Below are 12,159 nucleotides of genomic sequence, written 5' to 3'. Positions count from 1 at the left end.
AATATAGAAAGCCGCTGGGTGAGATATGCACTTACTTAGAACCACGCTTTGGTTGGAGACAGAACGTATTTAGCTAAAATATAAATAGTGCAACAACCAATGTACGGTTCAAGTTAAGAGAAAGGATATGCTGAGTTTCAAACCAAATGTGTAACGATAATATTTGCATAGAAAAACTTCAACGTTACCAGCAATTACTTTCCGATTGGTCAAATTATAAATCTAAAAGAGAAACCACATTGCACAAAAGCGGATTCTACTGTATATACATATATATCTATGTACGGATTTATAAATTGGCGGGCAAACGACAGAGCCGCTGATCCAGCGGACTTTTCCACGTTTCTGAACATTTTTTTATTATTTGTTGAAAATTCAGTGATAAAAAAGCCTGTTCTGAATATCAACATTTGCAGTCCTGGATTGTGAAATCCTTGAGGCGTATATGCTACTCCAAAGTTTTTTTTATTCATGCCTATATTAGATATTCGATATTTTGGGCACGTTTTAAGGTTGTCATCTAAGAGGGCTTAAAATTATTTTATATAAGGAAACCTTTGAGGCGGTCTTATTATAACTTTTAGGACACCGTTAGGAAAGTCATGAGGTGCGTGTCTTCAGTCGCATAGCGACGGATCCTTCATATTTGTCATTCTGGCCAGCATTATTGGCGTTTTTCCTCCTCTTACCAGACATCTCGACCCCTAAAAGACCCAAGGAGAAGTGTGAAATGATCGCGCTTAAGTAATTAATCGAAATTGCTGACTTGTGTAGATTCATATGGCCCCTAGCAGGATTCGCATATGCAAATGTCATCGCGCTGATTTCATATATATTATAGGATTCGCATATGCAAATGTCATCGCGCTGATTTCATATATATTATAGGATTCGCATATGCAAATGTCATCGCGCTGATTTCATATATATTATACGAGCTGTTAATAATACAATATAAAAAAACTATTATAGTACCAAAATTAGATGCACGAGAGGTGTTTCCTATCCTAGACCTAATTCGGTGTGGGCTGGAATAGCTAAGTGACGGTAAGTAGTAAGTCAAATTATTGTCAGTATTGGGAATTCCCTGTCGACCCATCTACGAGGCTGGTCCCTGATTTAAACATGAGGTATGCAATGTATAATGCTTAATTAGTTAAGCGTTAGATATAGTCGTATTAGGCTGTAAGAGTATGTAGTGTAGGTAGCTAGTTATAAGTTTACTGATTTGTAGGTTCCCACCTTGCACATTAAAATCATCCTGAACGAATTGCAGAACTATGAACTAATATGTTGTACGGGTATATCACTAGTATCGCTTTCAGCATTCAGACTGTAGGGGAACCAAATTCGACCATGTTTCAGTGTCTGCTACCGTCTGTTCAATACCCGTCAAATATAAGGGAGAAAGGAGGAACTTCACTGTTATCGGTCGTCCGAGCATCAGGTGCCAGCACGGTGCGCTTCGAAGGTAAACTCCTCCACCCAAGTTAGTGCAGCAGCAGTAAATCAGCCTGCAGCTGGGCAGGCAACCTTTTAAGCACTGGGATGTTGCCACTTTTACTGTTGCTGCTGTTGCTAAAGCTGCTGTTATCAGCAGTGGTATAGTTATAGCCGTATGCTCGGAAGTTGCTTGTTTAGTTCGTGGTGTCGGTGTAGTAGCTCCATCTCCGTTCTTTTGCTTGACGTTTGCTGAACCAGAGTCTGGCAGTCGTTCGAGCTGCTGCTGTTTTTACTAGCGGCAGTGCAACGGCACGAGCAGAAGGTCGGTCGGTTGGTCTGCCGCTCCGTCGACCGCGACTCACGAAGCGTGAAGTCGAGTGAGCGTGGCTCGACGCGGTTGGTCCTCAGTGGCACACCCGTAATGAGCAGTGAGTGGTGTGTTCCGCTGTTTGCTGGCTTCAGCTCTGGATTTGGTGACGGTGTTTGTCTTCGGCTGCGGTGTGAGAGTGAGTGAATGTGTGGCGCACTGCACTTTGCGGCACGATGGCTGGCTGGCGTTGCGCTGAGCGTTGCCTAGCGTCCATGACAACACTGAGAACGACGTTCAGGCTTTCAGCGACGCTCCAATAGTTCCATGGGCGTCTATTTGAGCCAGGCAGTCTAGCAGCCGGCATCGGTGTTGCCTTTAACCGCGGTGCGGGCTACAATGATGGGTATCGAAACGAGTACCGCGGCAAAAGCGATACTGTTGACTGTGGATCACGGTAGCGACAATGGCGACAGACAACGGCGAACACTAGCGAATGAGTTAGCTAGTGCGGAAAAACCGTTGTCAGAGCGATGAAGGCAGATAAGCAGGCAGGTAGAAAACAACAGGAAAGAGGGCTAGCGAAACAGCAATAGAAACTGCAGTAGCGGCTACGCCGTCAGCGGGGGCAGCGGCAGGGCAGAAGAGAAGTACGCCAGTCCTTTTTTGTTCTGGCAGTGGCTGTCTGTTTGTCTGTATGTGCGCCGCTCTTGGCTCTGTGCACACGTCGCGTGTGCGGGAGGGAACGGTGCAGGCAGTCAAGTAAAGGACAGGACAGCAGCTACTGACGTTCTGCGGCCACACTAGCAGCAGCAGCAATAAATGAAGAGGTAGCAGCAGCTGGTGTTCAACTTGGTTGTCTGGCGTTTCGGTGGCACTTGAACAGCATAGCACAGCACGGTTTGTTCTTGTTCTCCTTCGCATCCTGATGCTAGCGGTTCCGTTGCAACAGCATGAGTAGACATAGCAGCTATTCGTCACTAATGCTTTTCTGCCTTCGTTGTCGCCGCTTGCTATTGGGGCTCGTTCGCTTCTGCCACTGGTGTTGTCGGTGAACGGAGTGAGTGGCTGCAGAAGCGGTCGCAGCCCGCCGTTACCGCACCGTGTTCGCTGCCGGTTCCACGACCGTAAACACAACGCCGGCGTTGCTGGCGCTACTGCTGCTAACTACCATCACCACCACGACGACCAGCGGTAGTATTACCACTGTTACTCTCTCCGAGTTGTGGCTCTTTTCGTTGATCTGCGTCCCACCGTCTTCCAGCGCGTTGTAGCCCGTACCTATCGACTGCTGGACCGCCGGACACACAGACGGGCGGACAGACGACAGGCGAACAAACAAAAAATACCATCAACACATCATAGCCAGCTACAGCACTGCTCGTAGTAACATAGTAATACATGCGACAACCTGTAATGATCCCAGGATAGATCTATAGCGGTGGCAGTAGTCAGCAGTGATCATCATAACATACCGGAATAGTGGCACTAACGAAAATTCACCTTGGTAAGCCCGCCGTTGATCCGAGCATTCTGCGTCCTATGTGATAATCTGTTCGATATGTGTGTATATCATTGGTACTATCATACCAGGTTGAGTTGTTTTTGGTGTATTTAGGTTCTTCAGAGTTGTGCGGCGGTCTACGGTTCAGGACATACGGTATAGGCCGACATCGATGGCATTGATTGCTTGTTGGTTCCAATTCGAACCGCTCGCCGTTTTAGCCCGCCCTACTAGACGTCACCCAGACCTTGTGAACGTAAAGGCTACCGTCAAGCATTAGCACTAGCCTGAACTGTGTACATACTATATAGCCAGAGTGTGTGTAATATCTGTTGCTCGACGCTCAGCCAGCAAGAAGAATCGTTGTTACGACTGATACATTTCATAACGTTTCGTACGGACCCAACGAGACGGAGAATAAAAAACCCAAGTAGAAGAGAATACGGGGGAGCAAACGAGTGTATGTATGAATAGCTGTGTATGTGTACTCAGCAAGTTGATACGGCAGAAGAAACGCTCTGATAAAACGTTAACGGTGCGAATAGGGTCAAAACACGTTTCGGAACTTAATTTTTGAAACCCGCATGCATATTGAATCATTGCTAAAGGATACTAGTATTCTCTGACAGGTAACTTACCGCCAGCTGATACGTGCTTGTGTTTACCTCTATGCTTTATGGTTGTTCATTATTCATTGTTAATTATCTCGTTGCTATCTTTTATTCACAAGATTGATCGATTAAAAACGGAAGGGAGCAGAAACGGAGAGAGAGAGAGACGTCATTGACGTGAGAGTATCGTGCCGTTGACTGAGTGCTACGGCGCTGGCTCATATTAAAAGAAAACTCTTTTTAAAAAGCTTTATTGAATATTCACAGAGATGGAAAACAACGAAGTGTGCCGTGCATCATATACTCATAGATAGACTGTCCATGTAACAGCCTTCCTCTTGTAACTCCGCTTTATCTGTTTTGCCTTGTCGGCATATCAGGTACATCAATACGTGACCTATCCTAATCGCATGGCGACGAGAATGTTCGTATCGTCTGTATGATCATAATGGACCGACACTCCCAATGGATACTTCAGCATCCCTTCTCTTGGAGTGGTCAGCGGCAAACACAATGAGGCCGTTCAGGGGGCAGCTAGACGCCGTAAAGGTTGTCTCTACTAGAAAAAAGCAAAAATGTGTGAAGCATAGAGAATAGCAAAGGTGTGACAACAGTGTGACGTTATATATAGTGACAGCTTGCCTGCTATTACATCGACGGTAAAAGAGGTGTGGCTGAAGTGATGGGCACGCAGTGGAACGTTCAAGAGTCCACAAAAACGCACATACCTGCACATCCAGAGACACAGATTGTTGCATGTACACACTGACAAGGTTATCTGTCTTTAATTATACATAGAAAAGTGTTATATACAACTAAAGCAAATGGACATCGCAATTTTCAAGCAATCGCAAATGAATTATCAGGTGCCATGTATTCTCAAAGCAAACAGTGGGCCAGATGAACCCATTTAGTCGGATATACCCTATTTAAGAAAAAACGAAACATTAGAATACGGTGCACTAACTAAAGTATTAGTGTGTTATACGAAAGCTGGCTAGATTGTTGTAGCTGAAAAAATCTCGTATTATCAATGATACCGTAAAGTAATGACATATTACGGTACATGCTAATTAAAGTTAACAGTTTCCGATTGCCGGGTAGTATTACTAAACGCATTAACAGTAAAAGTGACAATGGTTGGTCTACGTCGTCAGTGAACGCCAGCAATGAGATGAATTTCCATATTTGTAGTAAGGAATCATGCACACGCTTATATCTTTTCGCTTGCAACGTTAACATATTGAAATCATGACAATCTTGCAGCAAGTGGCCCGAAACATACGATACTTTAATAATTGCATTTCCAGAGCCACCCTAGAACGAACGTATCATGGGTTGAGTGGAGTCTATTTTTCGTTTGGCATTTTGATAGAAATGCTCGAGAGAGTTCGATCAACGTTACAAATCACAAAACGTTTTTTAAGTGAACATAGTCGTATTCTATGCACTGCGCCAAAAATTATTCATGAAGGTATATATTAGTCAGGCTATAGCAGTCGATTTGTCCTTTTGTGTACCGGCGTAATTAATACAGAAGCCACAATTCTATACGATTCATTTATATAAACTCGGCAAACAACTATTGGCAAAAATGATGTATATGCAAGTGATGTTGAAAAAAGAGCCGGTAAAATACTTCATGCGCTTTATGGGCACATTTCTTTAAAACATCATAGGATATGGTAAGGTTTTATCAGCCAGCAGTTACCATGTAGGTAATTGCCGACTCTTCCGCGTGGGGTTAAATATATATGCTACATTCGTGTTATCCACTAGGATTAATCAGATGAGCACTGTAACGCCTCATAATTGGGGCTGGGGTGGAATGATAGCGGTTATTTAACAGCCGGTAATCTTAACAGTACGTGCTGTAACTCTGTCTGCCGTCACGTAAACTGACGTGACGGTACATTCAATAATAAAGCGCACACAATTCACAAATCGTCTGTCCTTTAAATCCGTCCAGCAAACCTTGGTGTTCTGTCCGTGCGGGTTAGAAAACAATATATTGTGCGTCTGCCAAAATCTCTTTGAGTGAAACAATAACTAACAGGAACAGTAGAAGGCAGTCAAGAAAGACGCTAATCTCTCTTTGGCACAAGATTTCAAGTACACGTTTTTTGTAAAAGGTTCCGATACCATTTTCGAGTTACTTGGAGTCTTCCAGCCATAAATCTCGCGTACTCCTACAACAGAGGTCTCCAGCGAGATAGCTGAGCTAGCAAGAAACAACTTGAACTTTCCTCTATTCTGATCGAATTATACTGTGCCATTGTTCATGTGAACGTCATATCTACTTTTGGATAAAACAAGAGTTAACTAAGACTGATACATCCTAAAACGGCCCTGAAAGAATCAATGAGCGCTCGCACATTGCCATACCTAACGCTGTTCCCGATAATAATCGTCAATATGCGAAGAGCTTTTTCGCGATTACCACATGATGGCACAACGCGATGAACATACGATGCAATAAGATAACTTGATGTTTTCACGTTCCGTGACTACTCACAAGCAACAGCTGGTCTACAGTGCTTTTTGATATTCGATCTCAATAAAAATAGCCATAATAACATATCGAAGTGTCGGAATAGTGAAAGAGCTAGGTAGGGTTCCCATTTAAATATATTCAAATTCGTTTAGGGCCCGCTGAGGCCCTCCGAAGTTACTAGATCAGCTAATGTCCTGCCTGATTTAGAGACAGCATGCTGCAGCTGCAGTGCGTTCGGTCACTCTTTCTTTTTCGAAATTATCGTGCATCTTTACGGTGCCATTATAGCGTTAGTATTCCAACGGCGACAAAGCCGGCGGCATTACTGCCAAAGCGATACACGATGACCGTACACTCGGGTTGCCGAGCGATGCGCCGCGTTGTTGCCGCCTCTATAAATTCCGATTCCTGCTGTTGTTGATGATGATGCTACCCAATCGATTCTGGCCGTGTCGTCTCCGCCGCTGATGGTGGCGGATGCTTTAGATCAGAAGCCAACCGCAACAATGCAAGTTCTCTCGATAGGGAAAGCTCGCTAGCTGTGGCGTGCACTGTTGGCAGTCTGCTCCAATGTCTTCTGCTCCAGTGTTGTTCTGGTGCGTATGTGAGCGAACCCAACGGAACCACCAAGAACAAGGTAAAAGCTGATCTTATCGGGAAGTCTACCATGCTGGAAATATGCTGCCATAGCAACTAACGAAAAATAAGAGCAACTCCAGTAACGCTAGTTGGAAGGCAGCATGCGGCAAAGTGATACAACAGCCCCGGTGGGGGTCTGCAGAAGAGAATCGACATTATTTCCAGTAATAATCAGAGCCAGCTACTTTGTTGCTGACTGCACTTTGCGGTGCTATGGATTTGCTTCAGATAACATAAATGTATATACATACAATATGCTGATATACACATCAAGCTGTACAAATGCTACGAATAAAAAAGCAGTGGGTTAGCTTTTCTATGAGAAGGAGCCAATCTGCGTAGAGGCATCGTCGGGCAGGTGGTGATGGTAACAATATTCAACAAAAAGGAAAAGATTGAAGGGGAAAACACGAGGAAGATAATAAGATAATTCATTCAAAGGCAGGGTGGCCCGGGTATGAGCTAGCTACCGGCAGCGAAATCAGTGAATGTCAACGTATTCGAATGTATTCTATGAATAAGGTCGCGTTTCTTGTGAAGATTTTACTTTGACTTGTAGCCCAAGGATTGCAGCCAAGGACAGTTCCAGCAAATTAGCTGAGGCGTTCGACATTTTATGTAGACATCGAGAATAAGTTTTACAGTATCTCAGTTCGGCGCATTCTACAATTAGCATTCAGGCTAGTCTTTAGTCGGGTGACACCTTCTCACATCCCCATAATGTACAGCAAAAATTCCAATATGATCATACAGAACGACAAATGTATATGTAGACATTGCGCTTTTTAACGAGGTTTTATTTGTAACAACCTCTCATGCAGGATACCGCTAGCAGCGAAAGAATGAAGCCAGCTCGAAACAACGACTTCAAGTAACCGCTCGCAACACAGGTAAGTCCTTATACATATATATATATATATATATATATTATGATATTGTATACATACGCTATTTGAAGTGTCCTACTAACGAAATTAGATAATGGACAATTTTTAATGCTATTGCTATTGTGTCTACATATTTGAAGAAATGTCTGTAGGTGACAACCGTAAAGTCTTTTTTTTTTAATTTTCAATATATTCCGGTTGCCCTTTGTCTTTGATTTTACTGCATTGTTTGCCAGTTTATTTATTGGTATTTTTGCTGTCGTTTAAGAAAGATATTTCCATCCATTAATTTATTATGATAGGTTAACCGTTATTTTCAGAAGTACGTTTTTAGCACTGACGAGTAGAGAAAATACGTAGAGTGTACATACTGCTAGTAACTATTACCAGCAAAAACCGTTTGAAGGCATTATCGCCGTAAACAAAGAAAGTTCTTTATCAGAGCTCGTTTTTCCAAATTGATTGCACTAATTATAGACTGTCATTTTGTCAAAGGCCAGTGCTTTCATATATCTTTGATGGTCTTCATAAGCGTTCACACTTTTGAAAAATACCAACCTAATCGCTGAGCATTAACTCTCTATATTGAACGATATCCTTACTTTAAAATTCACTATAATTTGATGGCATAACCAACAAAAGTAATGCTTAATACGTTTGTTCAGGTAGGTAAAAATATACATGTATCGCATTTCGTTCATTGATGGTGGATACGTTAAAAGTTTTCTCGATCCCTTAAGTAGCTCTGGCAAGCTTTATATAGATATATAAATATATATACGTTAATTTTTAATTTCATTCTGCCTATGCCCCCATGTACTCTTGCGGAATAATGTTCAGATAAACTGCGGCCCGCTTTGAAGTTATTCGCTGAACAAACTCCTTAGATTTCTGCGGTCCAGACGGCCTTGTGTCTCTCGCTTGTTTACAGCTTTTAGGACATTGCAGACATGACCGACCCTGAGAGCTCTTTGTCTCACGACGGTAAACAGCTTTAATTTGCTTTTATCTATTTCAACGTATATTAGAAAATTTTCAAAACATTTGATACATGTTGAAGCACAAGCTGAATATTGAAAGATAACCGCAAAGAGTGTTGCGAAAAGCTAGCAAGAAGTGGCTCAAATGAAAGGGACTGCCGCTCAGAAAAATAGCGGACTCTGAACGGGGTGCCTAACATTTTGTGGGCTAATAGACAGTCAGGTTCACTAAGTCATAGACATCCATATTTATGGCTCAAGAGCAGAAATATTCGTTGGTGTGGTTTTACGCGCTTCTTTATAAATAACGTATTTTTAACGCAAGCGAGCTGACAACGTACTATGTTATGCCAAATTCTGCGTTTTTTTTTTTGACATAGTTCAGACTCGGGCTTGATCCGTCAGAATTATAAATGGTCGTCTCACGGCCACTTCCTTCGCGGAATTATTACTATCATCATATTACCAAAGGGCTCCGTAAGCAAGTATTGGAAATCAACTTATTTCTTTATTGAAGTCAAAAGGCTTCTATATATGAAGCTTTATTAGTTATTTTGTTCTTTCTTAACTATTCTTGGTGTGTTCTCTAACATTTTGTTTTTTGCCGATGCGTGTCATCATTCAAGCCTGATCAAGTTGTTCTAGTCTATCAAAGTTAACTGCGCTAAAGTAATTGTCAATGGTTTCACTAGAATGAAAGTTACGATAAAAGAAAAATTCTAGCGAATTTTATCTTATTGAAATCGACGGAAATAGAAGATAAATTCTCTCTTAGCCAAACATAATGACGCCAGAAAGTTATAACCGCGGAGCATTTTCGAACTTATTATAAACTAATTATTATAATAGTAGATAACACGAAAAAAATGGTGGTAGTTAGGCTTGCGTCTCGATAACTTTAAAAGCTGACTGAACTATCGACACCTCAAGGTATAAATAAGTGACTGACTTATTTTCTTTTTTTATTAATTTTTCCTAGATCTCTTATAATAGCAAAACTCAACTAGTGACTTTCTCCCCACGTGAAAAAGCTTGCTCACAAATGCAGCACTAGTCCATTTTCGCTTAACTTCTTCCAAGCGGCACAGTCGTGCCTTGCACTAACCTTGCACGCCTAGTACATCTCCAAAGATTAGATCACCTTCGTGTACGAAAGACGTTGACACATTAGTATATACAACAGAGATTTACAAGAAAAAATGCAGAACCGATGATGCAAATTAGACAATCACTAATTCGATCAATATATCTGTCTCTATTCATAAACTTTATTAGGTATATTAGTGCCGTATGAAAGATAAGCATCGGAGGCTTGTAAGCGTTTAGGTCTCAAAGACAACAGGCCTTAAGCAACTTAAAAATCCATATAGATGTTAATAAAACAAGAGGTTTCGCTGTATTCAAGTTCATTTGACGCCTTCGACAATATAATAAAATACTTCGACAAAAAATTCGTGACTTACCCTAAAGATATAGTTTCCCAAATTAAAGTTCCATATTGGCATGCAGGAATATACGGTCTTTCCAAACAAAAGAGCCTAAAGGTGTATTAGTTTTAACTGCTGTCTAAGAAATCAAAAAAATTGGGTTGGTCAGCCCAGCAGAAACACATGTTACCACGCGTAGTTTTAGTATACCGAAAACTGGTTGACGCAAATACTTTTTCCTCAAATAAGACATCAATTTTTTTTCATAGTAAAGTGGGCCGTTTGGAAGCGTGCCCCGATAGACGCTAACCTTTCGAAAAGATTTGAATGAAAAGGTTTTCCTCTGTGTTACTTGGTTCTCAAGGGGACCCGCAAAGAAAACGGTACTATCGGATTCAACCTTTTCACGACCTTTTTTCTCGCTACACCTCAAGCAATGACGCCTCGTGTCAATGCAAGCGTGTCCACGAGGCGCTGAAAGTGCACTATGGAAGCATTTTATTTTAACCGAGAGATTAATATTTTTAAAGCGCTACTGCTTGCATAATGGTTATTTTTTATATAATATGCGTACAATATGAGCATATATATAAGTACTATCCGCTTGTCACCCTAGCGTCATTACGTCTGCCACGAGTTGCTATTCCTCCAAAAGCTGACAGTTTTGGAATCTCCAGGTACACTGTCCCTGATTGCCTTTGTCTACTATCCCCAGGAGTATAATCGTTATACTCATTTTAATCCCGACAATACCCGTACCTATATCGGTACCCAGTACTGCTTTAGTCAGCTCGTCGACTTGTCGACCTGCGCATGTTATATTGTTTAGCGCGTTTGTCGTTGCCTTGCTTATGTCGTACGTTTTATTCCAACGGATCCAGCCGACGACGGTGACCACGCTTGTTTTAAGCAGAGGTCTTTTCGACTATTGTTTCTCTCTCTCGATACGTATTTGTACAGTGTAGTTTAGTACAAGTGTGTGCATGTGTCTTTGCAGCGATGTCTTCTCGTATTCGTCTCCGTTGTGTGTAGATCTGCTGCAAACATCGCTTTCATCGCTGCTACTCGATAGGAGAATGACGACGACGCAACACTTGTGAACACACGTCGCACATTGCCGTGCTGTACTATTTGCTTAGACTTTTCATTTTTCGAAAAAGTATGGGGCCATCCATGAATGTGTGCGGCATCGACAATAATGGTGACTATTACGACGACGACGACGACTATGGATCCCGGTCAAGCTCCGAATTCCCCGCTGTTGCAACCGTTACGACGGCTATCGCAGCTGTCTGCACGCCAAGTTTCCGGTTTCGAGCTACGCCGCGTGCGCATCGAACAACAACTGTTAACTGCAGATCCTACTCCTGCTGGTACAACAACAACAACAACAAATGTAGTAGTGGCGGCGGCAGTAGCAGCACCACAATCATCAGTGCATTTGTGAATAGTTGTAATAGCAATAGTGGCTGTACTGCGGTTCGTTTCTGCGGCTGTATCTATGACCACCGCTAGGCACCGCTGGCTGCTGCGTGCGTCGTGACAGCCGCGTAATGTGCAAGTCAGTCACTTCTTCTTTGTCTGCTTCTCTCACTCAGGGAACTTCAGTTGAGCTCGTATAGACTGCTGCGGACCACTAGCGGGGCGCTAGTATACAATAATTTTATAGCTCACCCAGGCCGCGTTTACAGTCTGCGACGGCAAAAGCTACGTACCTGACATTGCCTACGAGCCCCACCTGCTGCTGCGGCAGATGATGATGATGGCCGATGTTATCGTGATGCTGGTGATAGTGATGGCTGCGGCAGAAATGGTGCTGGCTGTGTAGTCACCTAGAACTGGTTGCTAATGGAAACATGTTGTTGCT

General features: G+C 42.6%; 1 long non-coding RNA gene across 1 annotated transcript; it reads left to right on the top strand.

Moving 5' to 3' along the window:
* Positions 1–203: 203 nt before the first annotated feature.
* On the top strand, positions 204–5,460 carry LOC147753470 (uncharacterized). The gene is made up of 2 exons (XR_015311148.1): positions 204–3,883; positions 4,246–5,460. It is a non-coding gene; the product is annotated as an uncharacterized LOC147753470 (long non-coding RNA).
* The last annotated feature ends 6,699 nt before the right edge of the window (positions 5,461–12,159 follow it).

The sequence above is a fragment of the Varroa jacobsoni genome, unplaced genomic scaffold (assembly GCF_002532875.2).
Source record: "Varroa jacobsoni isolate VJ856 unplaced genomic scaffold, vjacob_1.0 scaffold_464, whole genome shotgun sequence".
NCBI lineage: Eukaryota > Metazoa > Arthropoda > Arachnida > Mesostigmata > Varroidae > Varroa > Varroa jacobsoni.
This window is presented reverse-complemented; position numbering and strand designations above follow the sequence as displayed.